The sequence below is a fragment of the Salmo salar genome, chromosome ssa03 (assembly GCF_905237065.1).
Source record: "Salmo salar chromosome ssa03, Ssal_v3.1, whole genome shotgun sequence".
NCBI classification, from domain to species: Eukaryota; Metazoa; Chordata; class Actinopteri; order Salmoniformes; family Salmonidae; genus Salmo; species Salmo salar.
In genome coordinates this window covers 102,773,680-102,795,872 of record NC_059444.1, presented here as the reverse complement: position 1 = coordinate 102,795,872, position 22,193 = coordinate 102,773,680, and the positions used below count along the sequence as shown (strand labels likewise).

General features: G+C 41.8%; 1 pseudogene; it reads right to left on the bottom strand.

Annotated features, from left to right (window-relative positions):
* Positions 1-1,688: 1,688 nt before the first annotated feature.
* Positions 1,689-3,131, bottom strand: LOC123741783 (zinc finger protein 271-like; annotated as a pseudogene).
* Positions 3,132-22,193: the final 19,062 nt, after the last annotated feature.

Here is a 22,193-nt window from a genome sequence, read left to right as displayed (position 1 = left end):
TGCAATATCCATAGTAACTTTCCACCTCACTGCAGAGCTTCTCTCTCTTTTCAGGGTTCACTAGATAGGCATGTTGTTGGATCAGGCCCAGTCCAAAATGTCATGCTCTAGTACATTTGGTTTGGCACATCTGAGAATTAACCCTGATATTATAAAAGCAGGGTAACAATGTCAATATAATAGTCAGTTGGTTACATAAATAATTATTACTAAATGTTACATGAAATGTAAATATGAAATATTTGGTTGCATAGTCTTATTTTCAACAGCTTTTCAATTACATGTTGCTAGGTGGGATATCCCCAATGTCAAAACACAATTTTAACATGTCCAAATCTAAACATAAAATGTGCTATATACACAAACATCTGCCACAATAATCATATTACTTGTATTATTTAAAACAAGCAGCTTATAAACTGCACAAGCACGAAAAACGCTGTTGTTTTGACAAGTAGCAATAAATCACTGATATCCATTAGGGGTGAAATCAGGTTGTGCGTGCTGTTGAAACTAACACAACAAAACAAAAAACACATGGAAATGGAGATATATTTTACCTCACTGGTTAGAGGACAACCTGCAGAAGACAGTCAGCTACATTTTGGAGTGATGCATTTAAATTTAGGGGTCCCTAAACAAAGGAACACAACACTTATTTGTCATCACTCATCGATATCATGTGGAGTTTTTTTTCTTCTTTACCGTTGTTTTACCAGTTAAGTTGACTGAGAACACATTCTCATTTACAGCAACAACCTGGGGAATAGTTACAGGGGAGAGGAGGGGGATGAATGAGCCAATTGTAAGCTGGGGATGATTAGATATCCATGATGGTATGAGGGCCAGATTGGGAATTTAGCCAGGACACCAGGGGTTAACACCCCTACTCTTACGATAAGCACCATGGGATCTTTAATGACCTCAGAGAGTCAGGACACCCGTTTAACGTCCCATCTGAAAGACGGCACCCTACACTGGGCACTGTCCCCAATCACTGCCCTGGGGAATTTGGATATTGTTTAGACCAGAGGAAAGAGCGCCTCCTACTGGCCCTCCAACACCACTTCCAGCAGCATCTGGTCTCCCATCCAGGGACTGACCAGGACCAACCCTGCTTAGCTTCAGAAGCAAGCAAGCAGTGGGATGCAGGGTGGTATGCTGCTGGGTTAAAGCCAGCAGTGGGATGCAGGGTGGTATGCTGCTGGCAATCAATTGTGCGAAAGGAGGAAGATGAGTTTACACATCCTGTTAAAACGAACAGCTCAAAAACCACACGGAATCTGGGAATAATGTGTACATCCCTGGTTAGAGGACAACTTGTAGAAAACAGCTCGCTACATTTTGAAGTGATGCATTTTGATTCAAGTGGGTCACCAACATGGTAAGTGTAACACAACTCTTTTTGTGTTAGTCACTTTTTGTTAAATCTCATAAATAGTAACTCTTCCATTTCAGAGCCTGGATTTTCCCCCTGAGGCTAATATCCATATCATGTTGAAATCAATAGAACAGGGGGCAAACATTTAGGGTTCTACATTGTGACATCATTAAAATACTCCTTCTACAATGTTAAAACATTCTACATTGTGACATCATTTCATTGATATCATGAAACAACTCCTTCATGTATGTATTTTCTGATGTTTGATCAGAGGTCTTTTATCTGTGAATCTCTTGTCACACTGATCACAGCTATAAGGCTTCTCTCCTGTGTGTGTTCTATGGTGAAGAGTCAGAGTGCTCAATGCAGCAAAACTCTTCTCACATTAACCACAGCTATAAGGTTTCTCTCCTGTGTGTGTTCTCTGGTGCACTGTCAGCCCTCCAGATACACCAAAACTCTTCCCACATTGATCACAGCTATAAGATTTCTCTCCTGTGTGTGTTCTCTGGTGTAAAGTCAGATATCTAGATGTAGTAAAACTCTTCCCACATTGACCACAGCTATAAAGTTTCTCTCCTGTGTGTGTTCTCTGGTGTTGAGTCAGAGTGCTAGATGTAGTAAAACTCTTCCCACAATGACCACAGCTATAAGGTTTCTCTCCTGTGTGTGTTCTCTGGTGTAAAGTCAGATATCTAGATGTAGTAAAACTCTTCCCACATTGACCACAGCTATAAAGTTTCTCTCCTGTGTGTGTTCTCTGGTGTTGAGTCAGAGTGCTAGATGTAGTAAAACTCTTCCCACATTGACCACAGCTATAAGATTTCTATCCTGTGTGTGTTCTCTGGTGTAAAGTCAGATATCTAGATGTAGTAAAACTCTTCCCACATTGACCACAGCTATAACATTTCTCTCCTGTGTGTGTTCTCTGGTGTTGAGTCAGAGTGCTAGATGTAGTAAAACTCTTCCCACATTGACCACAGCTATAAGGTTTCTCTCCTGTGTGTGTTCTCTGGTGTAGAGTCAGAGAGCCAGATCGACCAAAACTCTTCCCACATTGATCACACCTATAAGAATTCTCTCCTGTGTGTATTCTCTGGTGTAGAGTCAGAGAACCAGATTGACTAAAACTCTTCCCACATTGATCACAGCTATAAGATTTCTCTCCTGTGTGTATTCTCTGGTGTAGAGTCAGACTGCGAGATGCAGCAAAACTCTTCCCACATTGACCACAGATATAAGGTTTCTCTCCTGTGTGTATTCTCTGGTGTGATACGAGATGGCCAGATTGACCAAAACACTTCCCACATTGACCACAGCTATAAGGTTTCTCTCCTGTGTGTGTTCTCTGGTGTAGAGTCAGAGTGCCAAATGTAGTAAAACTCTTCCCACATTGATCACAGCTATAAGGTTTCTCTCCTGTGTGTATTCTCTGGTGTAGAGTCAGAGAGTCAGATCGACCAAAACTCTTCCCACATTGATCACACCTATAAGGTTTCTCTCCTGTGTGTATTCTCTGGTGTAGAGTCAGAGTGCCAAATGTAGTAAAACTCTTCCCACATTGATCACAGCTATAAGATTTCTCTCCTGTGTGTATTCTCTGGTGTAGAGTCAGAGAGTCAGATCGACCAAAACTCTTCCCACATTGACCACAGCTATAAGGTCTCTCTCCTGTGTGTGTTCTCTGATGAATTTTAATGCCTGATGAGGTGAATCTCTTCCCACAGTCAGAGCAGCAGTGAGTTCTCTTCCCTGTGGGTCTCTGCAGGTGTTTCTTGAGGTGTTGTGATCTGGAGAGACTCTTCTCTGCCTCTTCAGCATCATGAGGTTGTTGAGGCTCCCCAGAGGATCCACGATAGTCACGTCTCTCTCCTGTGTGAACAACAAAGTCAGACAGATGATTAAAGGCCCACAACAGCGGTAATCCACTGTAAAAGGTGATGCCAACAGCGGAGCCATGATGTTGGACAACAATTGACGTCTGTAATGAATGTTAAAATTATTTGATATTTGCCTTAAAATGAGCAAGAAAAGTTATATTTTGTCTTGTTTTCACATTAGTAGTGACATCAATGATTGTATGCTAGAAATAAGTTATTCATGTTGTTGAAACTCTAAGCAGTGTGCCAGACGACGTCTGGTCTCCAATATAGGCCCCTTTCTGTGTTTAATAAAATTGCGACACGAGGGCAATTTGATTGCAGAAACACCTCCCTGCTAATGAGGAAACCACTAGTTATGGATGTAGTATATCTGGTAATGAGGAAACCACTAGTTATGGATGTAGTATATCTGGTAATGAGGAAACCACTAGTTATGGATGTAGTATATCTGGTAATGAGGAAACCACTAGTTATGGATGTAGTATATCTGGTAATGAGGAAACCACTAGTTATGGATGTAGTATATCTGGTAATGAGGAAACCACTAGTTATGGATGTAGTATATCTGGTAATGAGGAAACCACTAGTTATGGATGTAGTATATCTGCTAATGAGGAAACCACTAGTTATGGATGTAGTATATCTGGTAATGAGGAAACCACTAGTTATGGATGTAGTATATCTGCCTGGAGCAAAAATGGTGAGAAAAGATTTTAGTTTTTCACAATGTATTCTGAATGTGAATGGGGGAAATTCAGGGGAGTAACATCCATTACCAGGTTGCTTATGAGTTCATTTCACACTACTTTGGATTATAATTGTAAGGCTCATTTGAATCTCCTGCTTAATATGTTTGTGTTATTGTCGCAAATCAACTGCTTTATACTTAAAAAACACTTCAACCAGTAAAATGCTCTTTGGCTTTTCCATCAGCCTGACAATGAGGGTTTGTACACTCTTTGCCAAATTGGCCCATAACTTCACCTAACAACAATCATACCTATGTAATGAACGAAGAAGCACTTTGGTTGTTGTTGCATGACATACATAGTGTCCTCTAGGACCCATAACAATAACATAGACATACTGTAGGACCCATAACAATATCATAGACCTACTGTAGGACCCATAACTTCACCTAACAATAACATAGACCTACTGTAGGACCAATAACTTCACCTAAGACTATATATAATTTAATATTTCAGGTGAAACAAGGAAACTAAAATGTCTTTGTCATGACATTTCATAACCTGATCACCAGATAATTTTGTGAATAATCCCACTAGGCTACTCTTTAATGTGTTGTCATTCTAAATGTCCTGAACAAAGGAAAATAGCTCTGTGTGTTGAGCAATAGCCTATCCATCAAGGAACAGTTCTCTACACATTATGAGCTAAGTATCTCTGTTTCCAAACAGACTAACGAGACCCTACAGTAAATCAAGTAGACAATAACACTTTATAAACATCAATTTGTTAGGGATGTTGGATCCAACATGGAGCACGGCATAACTGTCTTTACCAGAGTAATGAATGAAGAAGCACTTTGGTTGTTGTTGCATGTCCTGATGTTTGTCATGTGACTGTCATTCAGAAAATGATTTCCTGGATCAGCTGATGATAGTTGAACATGTGACTGTAACTAAACAGCTACAGTATTATGAATTATGTGTAATTATTGAAGAACCACATTAATGACAGTATCCATTTGGGTGTTGTCAATAAAGTTACTATATATATATATATATATATATATATATATATATATATTACCTTTATTTAACCAGGTAGGCCAGTTGAGAACAAGTTCTCAAAATGGTTTGTGCCCCTGATTTATTAGATAGTACTCACTGTATTTACTGGTGTTAATCAGATCAATGTCCCTGTTTTATAAGATAGTACTCACTGTATTTACTGGTGTTAATCAGATCAATGTCTCTGTTTTATAAGATAGTACTCACTGTATTTACTGGTGTTAATCAGATCAATGTCCCTGTTTTATAAGATAGTACTCACTGTATTTACTGGTGTTAATCAGATCAATGTCCCTGTTTTATTAGATAGTACTCACTGTATTTACTGGTGTTAATCAGTTCTCCAGTCTTCTCTTCATCATTGACAGTAATTGACCCCTCTTCAGCCTTAATTCCAAAAACGTCTTCATCTTCTTTCACTTCATCCTCCACTCCAAAAACTGCATCTTCCTCCTCTTCTTTTACTGTAACATCCTCCTCCTCTTTCACTCTGAAGGCGTCTTCCTCTTCTTTCACTGTAACGTCTTTCTCTTCTTCTTTCACGGTAACAGCCTCACCCTCTACTTGTTTTTGTATTGTAACAGCCTCCTCTTCCTCCTCCTCTTTCACCAGAGCTTCTTTCTCCGTCCAGCAGACCTCTTCTTTAGCAGGAGGAGAGTAGCTTAGTGAACTCATGGTCGGAGATAATAGCTAGTTAGCATTAGCGACTAGACTAGTGCTAATTTAACCAGCCAGCTAGTTGACTTACAACGTAAATATTAAATTTAATGGGGTAGCTAGTCGTTTCCACATAAGTATGTTTAAAGCAAAATGGCAATTAAACCAAGAAATTGTCTAAAGAACTTGAATGTTCCGACTTTGTTGGCTAGCGAGCTACCGAGGTGGCTGCAGTTGTTGAAGAAGCGTTCCGTCCACTAGATTATACGTCACACTAGAAACATCGCCTGAAAGACACATATCGCCATCTGCTGTCTGGAGGGAGGAAACGCAGTTGAGGAGGGAAAACTATTTTTATTCTTCATTGAATTATAATATTATAAAGCAGTTTAGGGAAACGTTTTTCCTCTCCATTAAATATGAATATTATATCAACACGTAAAAAGAGCAACAAGTGTTGTTTGATTAATTCAGATTTTTTCTGAGAATTTAAAACAAACTCTACATCTACTCCACATCTGTATTTCTGATTCAGTCAAATAACTAGATATCAAAATAAGCACCTAGTTATTGGTACCCTTGATAATGATGAGCAAAAATTACTGTATGAAATAAATAAATTAACTTTACCCACTACCAGGATATTTTAGCCCAAAACCTGGTTACCTCTCTGCTAGGAGGCTGAAACTTGGCCATAAGTGGATCTTCCAGCAAGACACATCAACATCCACGAAGAAATGGTTAATTGGGTACAAAATCAACATTTTCAATGGCCATCTCAGTCTTCGGACTTGAACTCCATTGAAAACCTGTGGTTTGAATTGAACAGGGCAGTCCACAAGACAGACTAAATTAAACAAGGACATGGAGAAAATCTGTATGGAGGAAATCCAACCCAATGTCCACCTGGTACACTGGCAGGGTCTGAATCCAACCCAATGTCCACCTGGCACACTGACAGGGTCTGAATCAAACCCAATGTCCACCTGGTACACTGGCAGGGTCTGAATCAAACCCAATGTCCACCTGGTACACTGGCAGGGTCTGAATCAAACCCAATGTCCACCTGGTACACTGGCAGGGTCTGAATCAAACCCAATGTCCACCTGGTACACTGGCAGGGTCTGAGTCAAACCCAATGTCCACCTGGTACACTGACAGGGTCTGAATCAAACCCAATGTCCACCTGGCACACTGACAGGGTCTGAATCCAACCCAATGTCCACCTGGTACACTGACAGGGTCTGAATCAAACCCAATGTCCACCTGGAACACTGACAGGGTCTGAATCAACCCAATGTCCACCTGGTACACTGGCAGGGTCTGAATCAAACCCAATGTCCATCTGGTACACTGACAGGGTCTGAATCCAACCCAATGTCCACCTGGTACACTGGCAGGGTCTGAATCAAACCCAATGTCCACCTGGCACACTGACAGGGTCTGAATCCAACCCAATGTCCACCTGGTACACTGACAGGGTCTGAATCAAACCCAATGTCCACCTGGAACACTGACAGGGTCTGAATCAAACCCAATGTCCACCTGGTACACTGACAGGGTCTGAATCCAACCCAATGTCCACCTGGTACACTGACAGGGTCTGAATCAAACCCAATGTCCACCTGGAACACTGACAGGGTCTGAATCAACCCAATGTCCACCTGGTACACTGGCAGGGTCTGAATCAAACCCAATGTCCACCTGGTACACTGGCAGGGTCTGAATCAAACCCAATGTCCACCTGGTACACTGGCAGGGTCTGAATCAAACCCAATGTCCATCTGGTACACTGACAGGGTCTGAATCCAACCCAATGTCCACCTGGTACACTGGCAGGGTCTGAATCAAACCCAATGTCCACCTGGCACACTGACAGGGTCTGAATCCAACCCAATGTCCACCTGGTACACTGACAGGGTCTGAATCAAACCCAATGTCCACCTGGAACACTGACAGGGTCTGAATCAAACCCAATGTCCACCTGGTACACTGACAGGGTCTGAATCAACACAATGTCCATCTGGTACACTGGCAGGGTCTGAATTAAACCCAATGTCCACCTGGTACACTGGCAGGGTCTGAATCAAACCCAATGTCCACCTGGTACACTGACAGGGTCTGAATCAACCCAATGTCCACCTGGTACACTGACAGGGTCTGAATCAACCCAATGTCCACCTGGTACACTGACAGGGTCTGAATCAAACCCAATGTCCACCTGGTACACTGGCAGGGTCTGAATTAAACCCAATGTCCACCTGGTACACTGGCAGGGTCTGAATCAAACCCAATGTCCACCTGGTACACTGACAGGGTCTGAATCAACCCAATGTTCACCTGGCACACTGCCAGGGTCTGAATCAACCCAATGTCCACCAGGTACTCTGACAGGGTCTGAATCAAACCCAATGTCCACCTGGCACACTGGCAGGGTCTGAATCAACCCAATGACCACCTGGTACGCTGACAGGGTCTGAATCAAACCCAATGTCCACCTGGAACACTGGCAGGGTCTGAATCAACCCAATGTCCACCTGGTACACTGACAGGGTCTGAATCAACCCAATGTCCACCTGGTACACTGACAGGGTCTGAATCAACCCAATGTCCACCTGGTACACTGGCAGGGTCTGAATCAACCCAATGTCCACCTGGTACACTGACAGGGTCTGAATCAACCCAATGTCCACCTGGTACACTGACAGGGTCTGAATCAACCCAATGTCCACCTGGTACACTGGCAGGGTCTGAATCAACCCAATGTCCACCTGGTACACTGACAGGGTCTGAATCAACCCAATGTCCACCTGGTACACTGACAGGGTCTGAATCAAACCCAATGTCCACCTGGTACACTGGCAGGGTCTGAATCAAACCCAATGTCCACCTGGTACACTGGCAGGGTCTGAATCAAACCCAATGTCCACCTGGAACACTGGCAGGGTCTGAATCAAACCCAATGTCCACCTGGTACACTGGCAGGGTCTGAATATACCCAATGTCCACCTGGTACACTGACAGGGTCTGAATCAACCCAATGTCCACCTGGTACACTGACAGGGTCTGAATCAACCCAATGTCCACCTGGTACACTGACAGGGTCTGAATCAACCCAATGTCTACCTGGTACACTGGCAGGGTCTGAATCAACCCAATGTCCACCTGGTACACTGACAGGGTCTGAATCAACCCCAATGTTAAGGGGAGGGAAGATTGGTCAAGAGGGTGATGATTATTGTTGTTCTACTGCCTGATTGTTATGCAACAACACTGTTTACAAACGCTTTGTTAAATCAGCACAACAGTTTTCAGCTGTGCTAACATAATTCCAAAAGGGTTTTCTAATGATCAATTAGCCTTTTAAAATGATAAACTTGGATTAGCTAACACAACGTGCCATTGGAACACAGGAGTGATGGTTGCTGATAATGGACCTCTGTACGCCTATGTAGATATTCCATAAACAATCAGCTGTTTCCAGCTACAATAGTCATTTACAACATTAACAATGTCTACACTGTATTTCAGATCAATTTGATGTTATTTTAATGGCCAAAAAAAGTGTTTTTCTTTCAAAAACAAGAACATTTCTAAGTGACTCCAACCTTTTGAACGGTAGTGTTAATCCTTTTAGAATAAGGATGTAATGTAACAAAATGTGGAAAAAGTGAAGGGGTCTGAATACTTTCCGAATGCACTGTATTGTTACACCATGTAGCAGCAGTATAGACCTAGTCTGTTCATTATATTCATCTACATGATGTATTGTTACACCATGTAGGAGCAGTATAGACCTAGTCTGTTCATTATATACATCTACATGATGTATTGTTACACCATGTAGGAGCAGTATAGACCTAGTCTGTTCATTATATACATCTACATGATGTATTGTTACACCATGTAGGAGCAGTATAGACCTAGTCTGTTCATTATATACATCTACATGATGTATTGTTACACCATGTAGGAGCAGTATAGACCTAGTCTGTTCATTATATACATCTACATGATGTATTGTTACACCATGTAGGAGAAGTATAGACCTAGTCTGTTCATTATATACATCTACATGATGTATTGTTATACCATGTAGGAGCAGTATAGACCTACAGTAGCTGGCTACTTATTTATATGTTGTTTGACTGAATGAAACTGCCTTAAATGTGCTGTAGTAAACATTTTTTATTCTCACTAATCAATCACCACATTCCTGTCTTTGTATGTCTCAATAGTATTATTTAATTAAATCCATGTAAAATAATCTTTGTCTGAAAATAAAATCTGATCCTCAACTGCGTTTCCCTCCAGTCAGCAGACGGCGATGTGCGTCTTTCAGGCGATGCTGCAGCGTGACGTATAATCTAGTGGACGGTTCTTCATAAACAGCTCGTCAACCACCTCGGTAGCTTGCTAGCCGACATAGCCGAAAGATTCAAGCTATTTATACGCTTTCGGTCTATATTAGCTACTGTGTTTTAGACACACTTCTGTCGTATCTACTTGTTAACCTATTTAATTTAATATTACGTTATTTTTTTATTAGTCAGCTATAGTAGCTGACTGGTTAAGTTAGCATTAGCCTAGTCGCTAATGATAGCTAGTTAGCTAACATCCCCGAACATGAGCTCCCTAAACTACTCCCCTCCTGTTAAAGAAGAGGAGGTCTGCTGGACGGAGACAGAAGCTCTGGGGCTGAACATTGTCGTGAAAGAGGAGAAGGAAGAGGAGGATGTTACAGTAAAACAAGAAGTAGAGGGTGAGGCTGTTACAGTGAAAGATGAAGAGAAAGACGTTTCAGTTAAACAAGAGGAAGAAGAGGATGATGCTGTTTTTGGAGTGAAGAAGGAAGGGGAGATTACTGTCACATTGAAAGATGAAGAGGAGGAGATAGGAGATCTGATTAACACCAGTAAGTACCGCCTTCAATTAGTTTTTAACTTTGGATATTCGGAGTTGGCTCGTCAATACCTCTTCAACGGAGGGTCCTGGGATGATGACTGATATGTCCAGAATCAGACGACGTAGAGACAAGCTACCCCTTGTTTTCTCCGTTCCGTTTCCAAAAAGTGACTTAACATATATATTTGAGGAGGGTCTATCTGCTGACTGCAGACTGGGGGGCCACGGCATGTAGTGATTTTAATGTAGTGATGTTTTACTACACACCGTGACCCCCAATAGAGCCATGTGAGAGTTGGGTTGGCTACACCAAAGATTATGGATATACTGACAAGATGTCTCTCCGTCCTGACAAGGGGAGTCGTTGTCCACAAAGCTGCACTGTGGGTTGTCTATCTCCCGCCTATCCTGTCTTTGGATTGGTGGATACATCTTATTATTGTAATCTATTGTTTATATTCTATGAGGGTTGTTGTCGTCAACCGCCTGTATTCAATGGAGAGAGATGCTAAGCTACTAGCATGAATATGCATAGCGATCTGGAGACAACTCCAATAGTGTTTTTATCAAAGTTGTCGGTATGTCACGTGTCCACGTAACAACTTAATCATTACGAAACTTCTGTTAGATCAAGTAAACCTCACGTAGCAAATAAGCCATTAATTTTGTTGTTGACCAAATTCAACACTTTCCACATTGGGTTGATAATTGTTTCCACTTGGATACAACCTACTGTAACCTACTGGCATGACCTAGAGAGATACAACCTACTGTAGCCTACTGGCATGACCTAGAGAGATACAACCTACTGTAACCTACTGGCATGACCTAGAGTTACAACCTACTGAAACCTACTGGCATGACCTAGAGTTACAACCTACTGTAACCTACTGGCATGACCTAGAGAGATACAACCTACTGTAACCTACTGGCATGACCTAGAGTTACAACCTACTGTAACCTACTGGCATGACCTAGAGAGATACAACCTACTGTAACCTACTGGCATGACCTAGAGAGATACAACCTACTGTAACCTACTGGCATGACCTAGAGAGATACAACCTACTGTAACCTACTGGCATGACCTAGAGAGATACAACCTACTGTAACCTACTGGCATGACCTAGAGAGGTACAACCTACTGTAACCTACTGGCATGACCTAGAGAGTTACAACCTACTGTAACCTACTGGCATGACCTAGAGAGTTACAACCTACTGTAGCCTATTGGCATGACCTAGAGAGGTACAACCTACTGTAGTCTACTGACATGACCTAGAGAGATACAACCTACTGTAACCTACTGGCATGACCTAGAGAGTTACAACCTACTGTAGCCTACTGGCATGACCTAGAGAGTTACAACCTACTGTAACCTACTGGCATGACCTAGAGAGATACAACCTACTGTAACCTACTGGCATGACCTAGAGAGTTACAACCTACTGTAGCCTACTGGCATGACCTAGAGAGATACAACCTACTGTAACCTACTGGCATGACCTAGAGAGATACAACCTACTGTAACCTACTGGCATGACCTAGAGAGGTACAACCTACTGTAACCTACTGGCATGACCTAGAGAGGTACAACCTACTGTAACCTACTGGCATGACCTAGAGAGTTACAACCTACTGTAACCTACTGGCATGACCTAGAGAGATACAACCTACTGTAGCCTACTGGCATGTCCTAGAGAGTTACAACCTACTGTAACCTACTGGCATGACCTAGAGAGTTACAACCTACTGTAGCCTACTGGCATGTCCTAGAGAGTTATAACCTACTGTAACCTACTGGCATGACCTAGAGAGTTACAACCTACTGTAACCTACTGGCATGACCTAGAGAGGTACAACCTACTGTAACCTACTGGCATGACCTAGAGAGGTACAACCTACTGTAACCTACTGGCATGACCTAGAGAGGTACAACCTACTGTAACCTACTGGCATGACCTAGAGAGATACAACCTACTGTAACCTACTGGCATGACCTAGAGAGGTTCAACCTACTGTAACCTACTGGCATGACCTAGAGAGTTACAACCTACTGTAACCTACTGGCATGACCTAGAGAGATACAACCTACTGTAGTCTACTGGCATGACCTACAGAGTTACAACCTACTGTAACCTACTGGCATGACCTAGAGAGTTACAACCTACTGTAACCTACTGGCATGACCTAGAGAGGTACAACCTACTGTAACCTACTGGCATGACCTAGAGAGTTACAACCTACTGTAACCTACTGGCATGATCTAGAGAGATACAACCTACTGTAACCTACTGGCATGACCTAGAGAGGTTCAACCTACTGTAACCTACTGGCATGACCTAGAGAGATACAACCTACTGTAGCCTACTGGCATGACCTAGAGAGTTACAACCTACTGTAATCTACTGGCATGACCTAGAGAGATACAACCTACTGTAGCCTACTGGCATGACCTAGAGAGTTACAACCTACTGTAACCTACTGGCATGACCTAGAGCGTTACAACCTACTGTAATCTACTGGCATGACCTAGAGCGTTACAACCTACTGTAATCTACTGGCATGACCTAGAGTTACAACCTACTGTAACCTACTGGCATGACCTAGAGAGTTACAACCTACTGTAACCTACTGGCATGACCTAGAGAGATACAACCTACTGTAACCTACTGGCATGACCTAGAGAGATACAACCTACTGTAACCTACTGGCATGACCTAGAGAGATACAACCTACTGTAACCTACTGGCATGACCTAGAGAGATACAACCTACTGTATTCTTTCTACCAATTGATTGGTTGAAATTTTATGACGTGTATTTGTTCATATAGACACACCCCATGTGTTTAATAAAATCAACTGTATGTGCAGAACTTGAATTGAACTGATGCTTCAAGCATTTGATTAAATAATTAACACAAACAAATTACTTGAGGAAGCCAGAGGTCAATATAACCAGAAGAAAATAACCAATTCCCCACCTGCTGCTGGCCTTCGTCAATTCTGACGTTATGCTCCTGAAATTTCCGGTAAAATAGGCAAACTTTTTCCATTTCCGTTTGAAGTGCCAATTTATCTTACCATTTCTACGATCTGCGTGCCAGTTATGAACGAGTTACAACACCTGTTTGGCTCCTCCACTTCCTGGGTCGGTGAAGTGAGGTATTACATTTAAGGATTAAATCATTTAACCTCTATGGGCTAGGTGGGACGCTACGTAACAGCCACTGGCAGCCTGTGGCGCGATTTTCAAAACCTTAAAAATCCTATTACTTCAATTTCTCAAACATATGACTATTTTACAGCTATTTAAAGACAAGACTCTCGTTAATCTAACCACACTGTCCGATTTCAAAAAGGCTTTACAACGAAAGCAAAACATTAGATTATGTCAGCAGAGTACCAAGCCAGAAATAATCAGACACCCATTTTTCAAGCCAGCATATAATGTCACCAAAACCCAGAAGACAGCTAAATGCAGCACTCACCTTTGATGATCTTCATCAGATGACAACCCTAGGACATTATGTTATACAATACATGCATGTTTTGTTCAATCAAGTTCATATTTATATCAAAAACCAGCTTTTTACATTAGCATGTGACGTTCAGAACTAGCATACCCCCGCAAACTTCCGGGGAATTCGCTAACATTTTACTAAATTACTCACGATAAACGTTCACAAAAAGCATAACAATTATTTTAATAATTATAGATACAGACCTCCTCTATGCACTCGATATGTCCGATTTTAAAATAGCTTTTTGGTGAAAGCACATTTTGCAATATTCTAAGTACATAGCCCAGGCATCACGGGCTCACTATTTAGACACCCGGCAAGTTTAGCACTCACCATAATCATATTTACTATTATAAAAGTTTGATTACCTTTTGTTGTCTTCGTCAGAATGCACACCCAGGACTGCTACTTCAATAACAAATGTTGGTTTGGTCCAAAATAATCCATCGTTATATCCGAATAGCGGCGTTTTGTTTGTGCATTCCAGACACTATCCGAAATAGTAAAGAAGTGTCGCGCGCATGGCGCAATTCGTGACAATAAAATTCTAAATATTCCATTACCGTACTTCGAAGCATGTCAACCGCTGTTTAAAATCAATTTTTACGCCATTTTTCTCGTAGAAAAGCGATAATATTCCGACAGGGAATCTCCTTTTCGGCAAACAGAGGAAAAAAATCCCAAAGGCGGGGCGGTCGGGTCACGCGCATAAGCCCAGTGTCCCTTGATCGGCCACTTGAGAAAGGCGATAATGTGTTTCAGCCTGGGGCTGGAATGACGACATTCTGTTTTTTCCCGGGCTCTGAGCGCCTATGGACGACGTGGGAAGTGTCACGTTAGAGCAGAGATCCTTAGTAAATGATAGAGATGGAAAAGAAGTTCAAGAAATGGTCAGACAGGCCACTTCCTGTAAAGGAATCTCTCAGGTTTTGACCTGCCATTTGAGTTCTGTTATACTCACAGACACCATTCAAACAGTTTTAGAAAATTTAGGGTGTTTTCTATCCATATGTAATAAGTATATGCATATTGTAGTTACTGGGTAGGAGTGGTAACCAGATTAAATCGGGTATGTTTTTTATCCAGCCGTGTCAATACTGCCCCCTAGCCCTAACAGGTTAAGGAATATATCCGAGTCTCACGCTCATCACCTGTGGAATGCGGGGCTTCCAGCGAGGTGTGGATTTAATAGTATGTTGTACCTAGTTTCCCTCCTTCAGGGAACAGTAATTATAGTCACAAATCAAATCAAATGTATTTCTTACATCAGCTGATATCACAAAGTCCTGTACAGAAACCCAGCCTAAAACCTCAAACAGCAAGCAATGCAGGTGTAGAAGCACGGTGGCTAGCAAAAACTCCAGAGAAAGGCCAAAACCTAGGAAGAAACCTAGAGAGGAACCAGGCTATGAGGGGTGGCCAGTCCTCTTCTGGCTGTGCCGGGTGGAGATTATAACAGCACATGGCCAAGATGTTCAAATGTTCATAAATGACCAGCATGGTCAAATAATAATAATCATAGTAGTTGTCGAGGGTGCAACAAGTCAGTAACACAAGAGTAAGTGTCAGTTGGCTTTTTCATAGCCGATCTTTGAGAGTATCTCTACCGCTCCTGCTCTCTAGAGTGTTGAAAACAACAGGTCTTTGACAGGTAGCACCTCCGGTGAACAGGTCAGGGTTCCATAGCTGCAGGCAGAATAGTTTGAACTGGAGCAGCAGCACGGCCAGGTGAACTGGGGACAGCAAGGAGTCATCAAGCCAGGTAGTCCTGAGGCATGGTCCTAGGGCTCAGGTCCTCCGAGAATTAGAGAGAGCATATTTAAATTCACACAGGACACCGGAAAAGACAAGAGAAATACTCCAGATGTGACAGACTGACCCTAGCCCCCGACACATAAACTACTGCAGCATAAATACTGGAGGCTGAGACAGGAGGGGTCAGGAGACACTGTGGCCCCATCTGATGAAACCCCGGACAGGGCCAAACAGGTAGGATATTACCCCACCCACTTTGCCAAAGCGCAGCCTCCACACCACTGGAGGGATATCTCCAACCACCAACATACCATCCCGGGACAAGGCCGAGTATAGCCCACAAAGATCTCCGCCACGGCACAGCCCAAGGGGGGCGCCAACCCAGACAGGAAGACCACGTCAGTGACTCAACCCACTCAAGTGACGCACCCCTCCCATGGACGGCATGGAAGAACACCAGTAAGCCAGTGGATTTAATAGTATGTTGTACCTAGTTTCCCTCCTTCAGGGAACAGTAGTTATAGTCATAACGTGTGGATTTAATAGTATGTTCTACCTAGTTTCCCTCCTTCAGGGAACAGTAGTTATAGTCATAACGTTATGCTTGTCATATGATGAACTTTAACTTAAATACTGGATCTTGCTGTCGGACAGTTGTTTTTTGTATTCAGATCTCTGAAATGCTCTCTACCTACGTAACATTTAGTGTCTCCTTATGTTACGCTGGGAAAACAGTTTTCATGGGCACAGAAATCCTAAATCATTTCAGTTTACTAAATCCAATGGTTCTAACCGAGAGTCACCTTAACTTTATTGACAACTCCCAAATGGATACTGTCATTAATGCGGTTCTTCAATAATTACACATAATACTTAATACTGTAGCTGTTTAGTTACAGTCACATGTTCAACTATCATCAGCTGATCCAGGAAATCATTTTCTGCATGCCAGTCAAACGTAGTTCTTCATTCATTACACCGGTAAAGACAGTTATGCCGTGCTCCACGTTGGATCCAACATCCCAAACAAATCGATATTTATAATGTGTTATTGTCTACTTGATTTACAGTAGGGTCTCGTTAGTCCGTTTGGAAACGGAGATACTTAGCTCATAATGTGTAGAGAACTGTTCCTTGATGGATAGGCTATTGTACAACACACAGAGCTATTTTCCTTTATTCAGGACATTTAGAATGACAACACATTACAGAGTAGCCTAGTGGGATTATTCACAAAATTATCTGGTGATCAGGTTATGAATTGTCATGACAAAGACATTTTAGTCTCCTTGTTTCACCTAAAATATTAAATGATTTATAGTCCTAGGTCTATGTTGTTGTTAGGTGAAGTTATGGGTCCTACAGTAGGTCTATGTTATTGTTAGGTGAGATTATAGACCATTTTGGCATACACTTAGTGGACAAAACCTCATTGTCAGGCTGATGTCAGGCTGATGGAAAACTAGCCAATGAGCATTTTACTGGTTGAAGTCGTTTTTAAATATAAAGTAGTACATTTGACAATAACACAAATATTATATTAAATCAGGACATTCAAACGAGCCTTACAATTATAATCCAAAGTAGTGTCAAATGATGATAATAATCATAATCAACCTGGAAATGGAGGCTATTTTTGCTGTCAGCCTATGAGAACTCCCCTGAGTTTCCCCCACGGTGGTGAATTAGTGAATAGACACAGAGCTTAATGTGAGTTTCCTTGAGTAACACTCCTGATCTAGTGCTGTAATATTCAGAATACATTGTGAAAACTAATCTTTGCTCACCATTTGTTAAATATATTTTTTTTTTCACCCCTTTTTTCTCCCCAATTGGTACTTACAGTCTTGTCTCATTGCTGCAACTTATGGATGTAGTATATCTGGTAATGAGGAAACCACTAGTTATGGATGTAGTATATCTGGTAATGAGGAAACCACTAGTTATGGATGTAGTATATCTGCTAATGAGGAAACCACTAGTTATGGATGTACTATATCTGCTAATGAGGAAACCACTAGTTATGGATGTAGTATATCTGCCTGGAGCAAAAATGGTGAGCTAAGATTTTAGTTTTTCACGATGTATTCTGAATATTACAGCGCAAGATCAGGAGTGCTACTCAAGGAAACTCACATTAAGCTCTGTGTCTATTCACTAATTCACCACCGTGGGGGAAAACTCAGGGGAGTTCTCATAGGCTGACAGCAAAAATAGCCTCCATTTACAGGTTGAGTACATTTCACATTACTTTTGGATTATAATTGTAAGGCTCGTTTGAATCTCCTGCTTAATATGTTTGTGTTATTGTCACAAATCAACTGATTTATAGTTAAACACTTCAACCAGTTAAATGCTCTTTGGCTAGCTTTAACATCAGCCTGACAATGAGGGTTTGTACACTGTTTGCCAAATTGGCCCATAACTTCACCTAACAACAATCATACCTATGTAATGAACGAAGAAGCACTTTGGTTGTTGTTGCATGACATACATAGTGTCCTCTAGGACCCATAACAATAACATAGACCTACTGTAGGACCCATAACTTCACCTAACAACAACATAGACCTACTGTAGGACCCATAACAACAACATAGACCTACTGTAGGACCCATAACTTCACCTAACAATAACATAGACCTACTGTAGGACCCATAACTTCACCTAACAATAACATAGACCTACTGTAGGACCCATAACTTCACCTAACAATAACATAGTAGAGACCCATAACATCACCACCAATAACATAGTAGAGGTCCACCCATAACATCACCACCAATAACATAGTAGAGGCCCACCCATAACATCACCACCAATAACATAGTAGAGGTCCATAACATCACCACCAATAACATAGTAGAGGTCCATAACATCACCACCAATAACATAGTAGAGGTCCACCCATAACATCACCACCAATAACATAGTAGAGGTCCACCCATAACATCACCACCAATAACATAGTAGAGGTCCATAACATCACCACCAATAACATAGTAGAGGTCCATAACATCACCACCAATAACATAGTAGAGGTCCACCCATAACATCACCACCAATAACATAGTAGAGGTCCATAACATCACCACCAATAACATAGTAGAGGTCCACCCATAACATCACCACCAATAACATAGTAGAGGTCCACCCATAACATCACCACCAATAACATAGTAGAGGCCACCCATAACATCACCACCAATAACATAGTAGAGGTCCATAACATCACCACCAATAACATAGTAGAGGTCCATAACATCACCACCAATAACATAGTAGAGGTCCATAACATCACCATCAATAACATAGTAGAGGCCCACCCATAACATCACCACCAATAACATAGTAGAGGTCCATAACATCACCACCAATAACATAGTAGAGGTCCATAACATCACCACCAATAACATAGTAGAGGTCCACCCATAACATCACCACCAATAACATAGTAGAGGTCCATAACATCACCACCAATAACATAGTAGAGGTCCACCCATAACATCACCACCAATAACATAGTAGAGGTCCATAACATCACCACCAATAACATAGTAGAGGCCGACCCATAACATCACCACCAATAACATAGTAGAGGTCCACCCATAACATCACCACCAATAACATAGTAGAGGTCCACCCATAACATCACCACCAATAACATAGTAGAGGTCCACCCATAACATCACCACCAATAACATAGTAGAGGTCCACCCATAACATCACCACCAATAACATAGTAGAGGTCCATAACATCACCACCAATAACATAGTAGAGGTCCATAACATCACCACCAATAACATAGTAGAGGTCCATAACATCACCACCAATAACATAGTAGAGGTCCACCCATAACATCACCACCAATAACATAGTAGAGGTCCATAACATCACCACCAATAACATAGTAGAGGTCGACCCATAACATCACCACCAATAACATAGTAGAGGTCCATAACATCACCACCAATAACATAGTAGAGGTCCACCCATAACATCACCACCAATAACATAGTAGAGGTCCATAACATCACCACCAATAACATAGTAGAGGTCCACCCATAACATCTCCACCAATAACATAGTAGAGGTCCATAACATCACCACCAATAACATAGTAGAGGTCCATAACATCACCAACAATAACATAGTAGAGGTCCACCCATAACATCACCACCAATAACATAGTAGAGGCCCACCCATAACATCACCACCAATAACATAGTAGAGGTCCACCCATAACATCACCACCAATAACATAGTAGAGGTCCACCCATAACATCACCACCAATAACATAGTAGAGGTCCACCCATAACATCACCACCAATAACATAGTAGAGATCCACCCATAACATCTCCACCAATAACATAGTAGATGCCCATAACATCACCACCAATAACATAGTAGAGGCCCATAACATCACCACCAATAACATAGTAGAGGTCCACCCATAACATCACCACCAATAACATAGTAGAGGTCCACCCATAACATCACCACCAATAACATAGTAGAGGTCCACCCATAACATCACCACCAATAACATAGTAGAGGTCCACCCATAACATCACCACCAATAACATAGTAGAGGTCCACCCATAACATCACCACCAATAACATAGTAGAGGTCCACCCATAACATCACCACCAATAACATAGTAGAGGCCCATAACATCACCACCAATAACATAGTAGAGGTCCATAACATCACCACCAATAACATAGTAGAGGTCCACCCATAACATCACCACCAATAACATAGTAGAGGTCCACCCATAACATCACCACCAATAACATAGTAGAGGCCCATAACATCACCACCAATAACATAGTAGAGGTCCATAACATCACCACCAATAACATAGTAGAGGTCCACCCATAACATCACCACCAATAACATAGTAGAGGTCCATAACATCACCACCAATAACATAGTAGAGGTCCACCCATAACATCACCACCAATAACATAGTAGAGGTCCATAACATCACCACCAATAACATAGTAGAGGTCCATAACATCACCAACAATAACATAGTAGAGGTCCACCCATAACATCACCACCAATAACATAGTAGAGGTCCATAACATCACCACCAATAACATAGTAGAGGTCCACCCATAACATCACCACCAATAACATAGTAGAGGTCCACCCATAACATCACCACCAATAACATAGTAGAGGTCCATAACATCACCAACAATAACATAGTAGAGGTCCACCCATAACATCACCACCAATAACATAGTAGAGGTCCATAACATCACCACCAATAACATAGTAGAGGTCGACCCATAACATCACCACCAATAACATAGTAGAGGTCCACCCATAACATCACCACCAATAACATAGTAGAGGTCCATAACATCACCACCAATAACATAGTAGAGGTCCATAACATCACCACCAATAACATAGTAGAGGTCCATAACATCACCACCAATAACATAGTAGAGGTCCATAACATCACCACCAATAACATAGTAGAGGCCCACAACATCACCACCAATAACATAGTAGAGGTCCACCCATAACATCACCACCAATAACATAGTAGAGGTCGACCCATAACATCACCACCAATAACATAGTAGAGGTCCACCCATAACATCACCACCAATAACATAGTAGAGGTCCACCCATAACATCACCACCAATAACATAGTAGAGGTCCACCCATAACATCACCACCAATAACATAGTAGAGATCCATAACATCACCACCAATAACATAGTAGAGGTCCACCCATAACATCACCACCAATAACATAGTAGAGGTCCATAACATCACCACCAATAACATAGTAGAGGTCCACCCATAACATCACCACCAATAACATAGTAGAGGCCCACCCATAACATCACCACCAATAACATAGTAGAGGTCCATAACATCACCACCAATAACATAGTAGAGGTCCATAACATCACCACCAATAACATAGTAGAGGTCCACCCATAACATCACCACCAATAACATAGTAGAGGTCCACCCATAACATCACCACCAATAACATAGTAGAGGTCCACCCATAACATCACCACCAATAACATAGTAGAGGTCCATAACATCACCACCAATAACATAGTAGAGGTCCACCCATAACATCACCACCAATAACATAGTAGAGGTCCATAACATCACCACCAATAACATAGTAGAGGTCCACCCATAACATCACCACCAATAACATAGTAGAGGTCCACCCATAACATCACCACCAATAACATAGTAGAGGCCCACCCATAACATCACCACCAATAACATAGTAGAGGTCCATAACATCACCACCAATAACATAGTAGAGGTCCAC